The sequence below is a fragment of the Coffea arabica genome, chromosome 10e (genome assembly GCF_036785885.1).
Source record: "Coffea arabica cultivar ET-39 chromosome 10e, Coffea Arabica ET-39 HiFi, whole genome shotgun sequence".
NCBI lineage: Eukaryota > Viridiplantae > Streptophyta > Magnoliopsida > Gentianales > Rubiaceae > Coffea > Coffea arabica.
The window spans coordinates 16,825,463-16,838,020 of NC_092328.1; the positions used below are offsets into that span (position 1 = coordinate 16,825,463).

The 12,558-nt window shown below is 33.6% G+C and overlaps 1 pseudogene; it reads right to left on the bottom strand.

Moving 5' to 3' along the window:
* Positions 1 to 3,259: 3,259 nt before the first annotated feature.
* Positions 3,260 to 12,558, bottom strand: part of LOC113711353 (T-complex protein 1 subunit beta-like) — a 42,236-nt pseudogene continuing 32,937 nt past the window's right edge.

Here is a 12,558-nt window from a genome sequence, read left to right on the forward strand (position 1 = left end):
GTAATTTTTTAGTCAATTAGACTAATATATGCCATAAAGTAGTAAGATTTAGTCATTTGTGAATTGATAATTTTAATGGTTTACATAACATTCATCTATAAAAAATTATGATTATTATAAAATGATGTTTTATAATAATTTACATACCATTTTCCAATAAAAAAAAGAGTTTGATAGAAAAAATATGGATACAAATCCATAATGTAAATGATACAAAGTATATTTGAAAGTCACAAAACTTAACATATTGGTAATTTTACTATAATTTTCAAAGATTATGCTACGTTAATACAACTTTAATTTTTATACTTGTGACCCAGAAAATAAATTTATTAAAATTTTACCATTTTACTAAATTCATAGGCATTAATATATGAAAATTGTGATGTATAAGTAAGTGATATTTTCTATACAACTTGAAAGATTTGTTGTTATTATAATACAACTTTAACTTTTATACTTGTGACCCAGTAAATAAATTTATTAAAACTTTACCATTTTATTATATTCATAGGTATTAATATATGGAAATTGTGATGTATAGATAAGTGCAGTTCTATATATAACTCGAAAGATTTGTTGTTATTGTCATCCAAACTTTCTAACCTTTCACAAATTCAAAAATAATTCAAAATTTTTAATATGACAAATTATTCTTACATATTTTATAAGGTCATCTGCAAAAAAAAAAAATAGTTTTCATAGTATATTTAATATGCTTAAAACATGTAACATTTATAAATGATACGTACAATTGTGTATCATACATTAACATTACGAGTAATTACTAACTATAATACTAAGTTTCAATCATTAATAAAAAATCTTAGCTTTGTTTCAAATAAACTTCCTAATAATTGTTTCATATAAGTTTTTTAAGTAAAATAGTAAATTTATACTACAAACTAGTAGGTTTTGACCACTATCAGCAATATTTACTATTAATCTATAAAAACTTAATATTATTTGAACTAAACTTACTCTCCAAAAAGTAAGTTTCGAATATAGAGTAATAATTTATTTAAAAAAAAAGTAAGTTCCATATTTATTCTAATTTACTTTTTGAGACATAAAAGTTACTAATTTATCGAGTTAACTTACTATTTTTTATGTAAAACTCACTAACCAAATTTTTACGTACTATCTTATTTAGATGACCAGTCTAATAGGTAATCAAATAGTCACTAAAAGTGTTTTTACCTGTTATATCAAGTAAAAATAATTTCGTTATCATAACCATCGTTACTTCAAACTTTTCCAATTACATAATGATATCTTCTATTATGTGCCTAACGTTACAAGAAAAACTTACTAAAAAAGGGCTGGATTCACTAAAAAAATCTATTATTATCACTTTTCTGCTGAGCTACATATAGTTTGCCGAGAATATTTACTCTTCTGCAGAAAAAGTGATCCCTTATAAAATATGCACTACTGGTCTATCACTTTCCTCTCTTTAAAGTACCTGTCGAACTTGAATATAAAAGTACAGTAATTAGTTGGGAGTTTAATTATTTATCGTGACACGTAATAACTGTGTTAAATGAGGTGGATTTAGCTAAGCTTTACCAAATAAATCATGGCCTTTTAGAATAGATTAATATCTACAAGTAAATAGTTATTTCTTCAAACGGCAAAAGAGACAAGTTACTAAGTAATATGTTCTGAATTTACAAAAGCTCACTAAATGAAATTCAAATTTTGCTTAAAACAAAGAAATTCCAAATTTAATGAGGATTGACATGATATATGAATGTAAATAATTAATGTAGATTTGTTAATTAAAAAAAAATGACACAAAATGTTTTAGTATGCACATAGAGTTTCTTAGCATGTACGTACATAAATATCTTGAACAGGATTTGGTTCCATTATCAGATTTTAATTTGCACAAATTCATATGTTTGCCTAGATACATTCTTCTCTTGCAAATTTTGGATTAGGTTAGGATCTTAGTCTATAAAGATTAGAGGACAAATTACAAATGTAGTTCTTGAGCATTTACAGACTCTTATTTTGGTGTCCAATATTAGTAATTAAACAATTTGATACTCAATAGGGTAATTTTGTACCAAGGTAATTCTAACATGGTATGAAAGTTAATCTTTTGTTCGAAAAACACATCCGATTCATACTATTTAGGTTAAAAAAAATGATATTCACACATTCCTCTTTGATATTATGCTCTCACCAATTTAAATTCCTTAGAATGCAATGAAAATTAAGGTGTTTAGAATGTGCGGATATCAAATAGAAATGTATCAATATCTTTTTCTTTTTCTTCTTGTTTTGAAAAAGTAAAAATTGGCCCACATTTTGTTCTTAGTGGGTTTTTTAAGAGAAAAACGGAATACATCTATTCAGATGGAGCTAAAATATGAATGTAATCTATATCAAAAAAAAGTTAAAAAGCTGATTTTGACAAAAAGATGACTCTATTACCCTTATATGCTAGATAAATAAAATTTTGCACTAATTAAATAATTTTTTATGTAATTAATTACTTTTCTTATGAAGATCAAATGATGGATGAGAAAAACAAGGGACACCTAAATGAATCTAAAAGCAAAATAAGAAAGGAAAAAAATGGAAAGACCATAAAGAGTTATCTATTCTTTAGGTAATTTAGCAGTTATGTTAACATTTGAAAGATAGTTTTATCTACATGAAAAAGTAAATCAAAATCGGAATCTAAAAGCACCTCAAAACTTGCTTTAATTTTCGACCTTTTGGGCCTAGAAAATCTAAAATCAATTGAGAGCACAAAGAAATAACTTCAAATCAATTGACAACAAAACAAAATAATGTTTCAAAAGTCAAAAAGCTAAAATCAGATTTCCAAAATCAGTTGAGAGCAGACCCGACATTAAAGTAAGCTCCGGACATATTTAAACCATCAATACCCACGCTTTATAACTGCGATAACTGTTCTCGAGAACCCTTTGTGCTTCCATATCAATTCTAATCATTTCCTACCTCCATTTTGGTTGAATAGAGAATAACTTGTCGACAATATTTTTACACATTTTTATCACATCAAACATCTAAAATGCATTTTGATCAAGACAATTCAATGGTTTTGCTTCCTGCTGCATCAAGTGTTTGCAAATATACTTAATTTTTGTCAACATGCAAACTTCATCCAATTATTACTTCATTCTTCACCTTCACCGATTCATCTCTATGAAAACCTTGCTTTTCCTTTCTTTGTTGGCAAGGAATAAGGGAACATACAAGTACAACTATAAAAGCCTAAACGGAGAAAATTGTCAACCTTACCATGTTATGCTAGTAATCGCAACGCAACATTTGAAACAAAATGTCTCCTAAAATAAAGCAAAGCATGTTAAGGGCATGGTTTTCAACTCATAAGCAATAAGACCACTAGAAACCTTAAGTTTAGCAACTCAAACAAATGCTATAACAAGAGCACCATTGACATAAGATACTTCCATGCGACAATGTACTAAAGCAGATGAGCAGGTCTAGTTGCCAGTTTTGTTTCACATTCTATCTTCCCTCCTACATGGGGCACACGCAATGTCTTCATCGACTCTTAATATCATCTCAGCAGCCTCAGTTGCAGAGAGCAATACAGATTGCTTGACTTTAAGGGTCTGTTTGGTTGGAAGTAAAATGTTTTCCTTGGGAAAATATTTTCCGTGGAAGTAATTTTCCATGAAAATCATTTCCCTTTCATCATTTTCAGGCGTTTGGTTAGCTTATTGAAAATATTTTCTTACTTCATTTTTCTGGTGTTTGTTTAACTTTTGAAATATTTTCACTTTTATCTCTATCTTTACTTTCTACACATTATAACTACATACTTCTTCCCATGCAAAATAAGAAAATTTATCTCATTGTTTAACTTTAAAAAATCTTGGAGAAATGTATATATGAATAAAAAATATCTCCTTAAGCAATAAACAAATTGTTGGCCATTTAATGTCAAATATCAATCACATGCAATGCTTATTGTGACATATATCTTGCACTCTCACTGCTGAAAGTTTCTCTAGAAAAGAATGTCCCTATTATACATAATTAATTACTAGCATATGATGAGCAGGATGAGATTTTTTTATTATTTTGAATATACTAGGGGGAGGGTTGGGTTGGGTTGGATGGTACGGGGGAGGGAGTGTAAGGAAGAGATTTTGGGTTCGAGTCCTCCTGTTTACACTAAAAAAAAAAAAGAACATACTACAAGATGTTTTCAGTAAGTTTGGAACATACTACAAGCGGGATGCATGCATTTCGGAAAACAACTTCAGTAAGTTTGGAAGGGAAGTTGTTTTCCATAAGATGAGTGAAAATATTTTACATAGGAAAATGTTTTCAGTAATTTTTGTGCAACCAAACACGGGAAATTAGGAAAATATTTTCCTGGAAAACATTTTCACCCGAAACAAACGGACCCTAAATGCTTCAGAGATTCCAAGCTCCGCCATATCTCCTACCTGTTAAGATGACAAAATACATTTATTTGGTATAAATTGACACTTGAAATTGGTGCAAGTTACATAATATCACTCCATAGGAATAATCATTGACAAAGCTTTAATTCACATCATCAATGGTTAAAATCACAATTAGTTCTCTAAAGAAGAAAACATGGTCTATTTGTCCACTACTTCACTTACAGATCCAGATATGACATCAATGCCTGCAGCGCTTCCTTCCTTGTGGTGTTCTGCACGGAATTGAGAAACCAATTCAGCACTGTCCAGACCTGCATTATCAGCAATTATAGTTGGAATGGCCAATAGTGCTCACGAGAAAGCTTCAATGGCATGAGACTTTTTCCCAGGGGCCTTCCTAGCTAGTTCATCCACTGCTTTTGCCATCACCATCTCTGGCCATCCACCTCCAAGCAACACTCCACTGTCATTTACAGTATGAGATAGAACACACAAGGCATCGTGTAGGGCTCTATCAGCTTCATCCAGTAGCCACAAGAATCAGGAAGATATCAACAAAGACAGACAGATGAGAAAAGCTTGCTCCCGATCCAGGATAGCTGACAAAATCACTATTATAATAGCGCAGCATGATATCATACCACAGGCAAATGCTAACCAATCAAAAGAGGAAAGCAGCATAAATGTGCTTATAGTCTATGCAAGCAAATACCAAACAGGAAAGCAAACACGTCCATTATCATTTCCCTGAATTGGTCCCCAGAGCTCTGCCTGCCGTATATACTAGTGTAAAGATCAACATGGAAGATTCAACTTTTGAAGTTAACCATCCAATGTAGTAAACTAGCACATTTCGCATTTCCCTGCCAAATCTGCAAGCTTTTGGTTCAAACTAGTAAATACATGCTTATTTCACTTTGTTCAGACAAAACTTGCTAATGCAGGCTAAACTAAAGTGCCAGTTGATTATCAGATGGTAGGAAAAGTGCAAGAAATTCGAATCTGTAAGTTGACTTGCCAAAAAGATGGTGCTAATAAACTCAAGTAGATGATGCAAGGCACAAGAGAAGGCTAGACAAAAGAGATCATCCAAAAGAACTAGAGGGAAAAATATGGAGCTGAGACAAAAATTGTAAGAAAGAGATCTTTCAAGAATAAGTTAACTATCTCCATTAAAAAAATTGACAACTATGAAAAAGCATGCAATAGAAAGATATAGGTATCGGAATTGACATGGCCTCAACCCTTGGGCTAGTAAATGGTTTTGGAACTTGGCTAAACCCAACTAGTCCCAGGGCTAGTTTTGAATATTTTGCCCCAAAAGTATACTTAGACTAAAATTTTTCTGTGTCCTGCAAGACAACAAGGCAACATCACCTATTGCACAGCAGATGAAAATATTTAGCAGCATAACAACATAAATTTGTCAAGATAAGTACCTTGCACCCAAGTACAATTGTACAGGCCTGACCCATTTCACAACCAGAAAAGTGGATCAATTTGTCCTCACCAATCATAATTTCCTCAATAAGTTTACAGTATCCAAACTTAACGGACTCAGGATTGTCAAAGGTTGAGGCAATCTGCGCACCAGTAATGAGTGCAAGTCGCTCAATCCCATCAAAATCAGCATGCTCTATTGCAAGTACTCCAGCACCAGCAAACAATTCCTCGGAAAAATTGTAGATCAACTGACAGTTAACAAAAACAGTTTTTCCCATGAGCAATAATCTTCTGCACCTTCTCTCTGATCTTCTCCTTTTCAGCCCCTTCAATATCTGCTACTTTAGACACTGAATCAACACGCACACGTGAACCATAGATTTTCACTTTGTCTGTGTCCGTTGCAATATTAGCCACTAGAATCTTTGCATTCTCAATTCTCTTTGATTGATCAATACCAATTTTCTTTTCCAAAACAAATCTACAACACAAGTGGCAGTATGCTATAGAAAGAGTCCCCAATACAAAGAGGTTTTCAGGACTTCAATAATTTAGCAGCAAGACAAGCAAAGGCAAATACAAATCTCTAAATTTAGCATTTGCAAACAAAAAAGTAGGAAGAGCTTAGTAGCTTGTGCACAAAAGAATATGGAAACCAATAAAGAGGAAAATCAATCTTTTCTTCAAAGATATAGGAAATGACCCTATTAAACACCAATAACACACAATAGAATAGACCTCAGCCCCTATACAAAGCTACAAATGAAGTTTTAAAATAGAATACATGCATAAGGTAGCAGTTAAAGGAATTTTTCTTTAACAAATTATATTTCTGCAGTCACCATCTATGCATGCATCTTTTAAGCAGCAAAAATCCAGGAATTTAGTCCAAGCAGCAAATAAGATCCAAAACTTGGCGATGGTGTCCCCAAAGCCTAACCAAATGTCACCATCCCCAACCCTCGGGAAAAAGGAAAAGAGGAAAAACAAATAAACAAACAAGAAAAAGGTTTTAAAAAGTAGCAAATAGGATAAAATTGAATAGCCTACCCCTCATCTAAAAATGAATCCTTCAGTGAACCTCCAGGTTTTTTTATGATTTGAATAGCCTCCACATTTGTACTGCCCTGTCATTTAGAATCAAATTGTCAGAAAAAGCATAAAAGAGTTACATAAACCAAAACTCCAACCCACCAAAGGTATATTTACCTTTAGCCTCATGACAGCATCGACAGCTAGTTTTGCGAAATGTTCCTTGTCCTGAGACAAAATTTTGGAATTCAAAGTAGTCATTGCAATCTTCATTAAATCTAATTTGAATATTTCTGCACAGTCCAACAAGAGAAAAATTAAAAACTATGAAAGAAAAAAAAAGAAAAAAGAGTTAAAACTGATAATTCATATTAAGAAAAACCACTCAGCACTTGTTGGAGCACCAGTGTAATATGAGCCCGTCTCATGTCACCAAATGGATCAATAAGTAAATGAAGAAGAACCAGATTAAGTTTGAAGCCATAAGGTCAAAATCAAGTAATGGAATAGACTAGGCCAAAGGTTGTAGAATCACTCAAATATTAAGCACAGCAACTATATCTAATAAGACTGATACCTGCATCTTGTTAATTGTCCACACCCTTCTCCAACAATGCGTTCCAAGCACATTCAGCTGCCATACGATAGCCTATTGAAAGAAGTAAACAAAATTAAGATGAAAACTGAGCATGCGTACTTAACCAAATTACCTTGAGTGAGGTGAAATAGGTAACAGGTAACCTAATGCTTCTTATCCAAGGACAAAACAGAGAGTAAAATAAAGAAATCACAACCACATGTGCAATATTCAATAAGACATTCAAACTTTGAGCTTTGCCTATAAACTAGAAGAACCAATAGAATTGCATCAAATTAAGAAAACAGATGCAACAAAAGAAGGTTCCATTAACATCTAATCATCATTAAAACGTTATTAGCATAATAATACGAACTTTGCCAACATCTTTATACCATTGTGTTGAAAATCTAGAATATCTTTTCTGTAAAGCTATAAATTTTATGTATATCCCATGATTTCTGCTCTATTTTAGGATAGAATAATTTACTCCTAATGTATTTTAGGATAGAATAAATTAGCTCCTAATTTTTAGGAGATTACAGATTTCATGGAATTGACAAAAGTCAAATTCCATTTGTATAAATGTTGTACAGAGCCTAGAACAAAAGAGATAATAGAACAATTCAGTTTTCTTTTTGTTCATGGTATCAGAGCTTTTGCTCTTGGGACCTCTTCTTGTCAGCCTTCATTGCTAAGTGCTTTCTTCTTTCCAAGTCTTTATTGCCAAGTGCAATTTCCAGCCTTTATTGCTGATTTTTTTCATTAGGCCTTCATTGCCAATTTTTCTTTGAAACCTCCAACATGTCTGAAACTGAAACATCAGAAATCAACTCCAATACTAAATCAGAAGAGACCTCAAATATTCCACAAACAGGGGATTTGCAGAGTATATCTAGGCAGCCTACAGGCTCAGCGGAAAAAACTATTTGAAGTGGTCACAATTTGTTCAAACATTTCTCAATGGAAAAGGCAAAATCAGCCACTTGCTTGGAACTAGACCGAAAAAGGGAGATCCTAAATTCGCTGCTTGGGATGAAGAGGATTCTATGGTCATGTCATGGCTGTGGAACTCCATGTTACCTGAAATAAGCGATATTTGCATGTTCCTACCAACAGCTAAAGATATATGGACTACTATTCGACAGACTTATTCAAAGGCAGGAGATGCTGCCATAATCTATGAGATCAGAACGAAGATCTCAGCCACTAAACAAGGCAACCTTTCTGTTACTCAATATGCCAATCTTCTGTAAAATCTATGGCAGGAACTGGACCAATATCGATGTGTTCAGATGTTGTGTAGTGAAGATGCAGCCACCTTGATAAACTTTATCGAAAAGGATAGAGTTTATGACTTCCTTGCAGGTCTGAATGTGGAATTTGATCAGGTCAGAGTCCAGATATTGGGGAAGGAAAGATTATTATCTCTGAATGAGACAATATCATTGATCTGAGTTTAAGAGAATAGGCGAGAAGTCATGTTGGAGCCTAAAGCATTAGAAGGCTCGACAATGATTACTACAAAGTCAAACAATAAGAAAGCAAAGATAGGTAATGGGCGTACAGAGTTAAATAAAGACACAATTTGGGGCACATACTGCAAAAAACCATGCCATACAGGAGATGACTGCTTCAAACTCCATGGGAAGGAACAAGTTCTTAGTCGTAAAGAAGGATTTAAAGGAGGAAAAGCCCACTTAACTGATAGAGAAGACCAAACACAAGAAAAATCCAACCAGGCTGGTATAGGAGAATTCAAGAAAGAAGAAATCGAAAAACTAAGAAACCTCCTAAATTCCCTTGAAAAGTCCTCTAGTACTTGTTCATTGGGTCAATCAAGTAAGTACCTTAACTCTTATGCTTTAAGTGCCTCAAGCATGTCTTCTCTAGGCTCTTGGGTCATCGACTCAGGAGCTACTGACTATATGACTTACAACCCAATCAGATTTAGAACATACAATCCATGTCCTGGAAATAGAAAAATTACTGTTGCGGATGGATCCCCTATAACTGTACTATTGCAGGCCAAGGGACAGTAAATCTATCAAATTCTTTGTCCCTAAATAATGTGTTGCATGTCCCAAAATTGTCCTCCAATCTCATATCCATCCATCAAATTACCAAAGATCTGAACTGTAAAGTAACTTTCTATTCTACTCACTGTGTTTTTTAGGATTTGGTTATGGGGAGGACGATTGGACTTGCTAAGGTGAATGATGGGCTTTATTACCTTAAGGAAATGAGTGGCAACAAGAAGAACAATAAGCAGTTATCCCTCACCTGCTCCTCAAATAATAAATCTGAAATTTGGCTGCATCATTTCAGTCTTGGTCATCCATCTTTTATTTTACTTAAAAGCATGTTTCCTTCACTTTTTAAGGATGAAGATGTTAGTAGTTTTCATTGTGATACATGTGAAATTGCTAATCATCATAGACTATCATTTCCATTGAGTAATACAAGATCTACTAGACCTTTCTCTTTGATACATACTGATATTTGGGGGCCTTGTAGAGTTTCTAGTATTTCTAGAGCAAAATGGTTTGTCACATTCATTGATGATTGTACTAGAACTACTTGGTTATTTCTTATGAAAGAAAAATCAGAAGCAGTATTTTTCCAATGTTTCATAAAATGATTTGTACACAATTTGGAAGTTTGATTAAAAGAGTAAGATCTGACAATGCAAGAGACTATTTTAATCAAATTCTCTCATCTTTTTTTTCCAAAAATAGGGTATAATACATGATTCATCTTGTGTAGACACACCCCAACAAAATGGGATTGCTGAACGGAAAAATAGACATTTACTCAATGTGACTCAAGCAATTTTGTTCCAACATAAAGTTCCAAAAACCTTTTGGGGGGAGGATGTTTTAACTGCTGCACATTTGATAAATAGAGTACCTTCCAAAGTGCTAAATAATCAAAGTCCCATTGCCGCTCTTTCTATTTTTTACCCTGATTTTAATGTTTCTTGCACATTGTCACCAAAAGTGTTTGGTTGTGTTGCTTTTGTACATGTTCATGCACAACAAAGAGGAAAATTTGATCCAAGAGCTTTAAAATCTATTTTTGTGGGATACTCAAACACAAAAAAAGGATACAAGTGTTATCATCCACCTTCAAAAAATTTTTTTACCTCCATGGATGTCACATTTGTTGAAAATGAACCTTACTCTCAAAGTAACAATCCTCATCTTCAGGGGGAGAGTTCTTGGGAAAATAAGGAATTTCTCCTTTATCTTCTAAGTCCTACACTAAACTTGAAGTCTTTCAAACCTGACCATACACCAAATTCCAAAGGAGAACATGCTTGCAGTGAACCTGAACTTGAATTTGAAGTTGAACGTGCCAGTAAAGAAATTGAACCTAATCTTTGAGCTGAGAGAAAAACTGGTTTAAATCCAACTACACCACTCAAGGTCTACTCAAGGAAGAAAGTTCATATTTTCTGAACCTGTGCAAATCCAAGAATCTGAACCACAATCAAGTACTGAAAATTTTGTTCCTTTGTGTATTCAATCTGACTCTACTCCTTGTGAATTTAATGATTTAAACCTGCCTATTGCTGTTTGAAAAGGAACACAAGAATGCACTAAGCATCCAATCTCAAATTTTGTGTCTTTCCATAGACTCTCTCCACAACATAAAACTTTTCTTACCACCTTCAACTCCATTTCAATCCCACAAACACTACAAAAGACACTTAGAAACAAGAACTGGTTACACGCTATGAAAGAGGAGATGAATAACCTAGAGAGAAATAAGACTTGGCAAATTGTAAACCTGTCTAAAGGAAAGAAAACAATGGGGTGTAAATGGGTGTTTACTTTGAAATATAAAGTTGATGGTTCATTAGAAAGGCATAAAGCTCGGTTGGTCGCAAAAGGATATACACAGACATATGAGATAGATTACCAAGAGACCTTTGCACCCGTTGCAAAAATGAATAATGTGCGTGTTCTTTTGTCTTTAGCCGCTAACTTTGGTTAGTATTTATAGCAATTTGATGTTAAGAATGCATTCTTACATGGGAATTTAGAAGAAGAGGTGTACATGGAACCTCCACCGAGTTTGAATGAAATGTTTTTTGAAAAGAAAGTGTGCAGGTTAAAGAAAGCTTTATATGGATTAAAACAATCGCCAAGAATTTGGTTCGAAAGATTTACTAAAGTGATGCTAGCAATGCAATACAAACAAAGTCAAGGAGATCATACCTTGTTCATAAAACATTCAAAATGAGGTGTTACAACTTTACTTGTATATGTAGATGACATCATCATCACCGGAAATGATCCAATTGAAAGAGAAACACTCAAAAAGTGCTTAGCAAAGGAGTTTGAAATTAAAGAACTAGGGAGGCTAAAGTATTTTTTAGGCATTGAGGTGGCATACTCAAGTAAAGGCATCTTTGTTTCCCAACAAAAGTATGTCTTAGACTTGCTTAAAGAAACAGGCAATCTTGGATACAAGGCAGCAAGCACACCTATTAAGCCTAACTTGAAATTGAATGAAGAGAAGGATGATAGCACAGTAGATAAGGGAAGATATCAGCGGTTGGTTGGGAAACTGATATACTTGTCCCATACAAGGCCGGACATAGCATTTGCTGTAAGTGTAGTAAGCCAATTTATGCATGATCCAAGAGAGAAACACTTGCAGGCTGTCAACATAATTCTATCCTATCTCAAAGGGACAGCGGGTAGAGGAATTTTGTTCAAGAAAAATGAAGGATTGCTCATAGAGGCATATACTGATGCTGTTTATGCAGGTTCTGTTGTAGATCGTAGATCAACTTCGGGATATTGTACATTTCTTGGTGGGAACCTAGTGACATGGAGGAGTAAGAAGCAATCGGTTGTTGCAAGATCAAGTGCTGAAATAGAGTTTAGAACTATGGCTCATGGAGTTTGTGAATTGCTATGGCTCAAAATAATACTTGATGACCTTAAAATCAAGTGGGAAAGACCTATGAAACTCTATTATGACAAGAAGTCTACCATCAACATTGTGTCGCGCCCCATTTTTTCGCGATGGAAAAATTTGTGGAGTTTATAAAAGATGTGATTTTATTTTAAA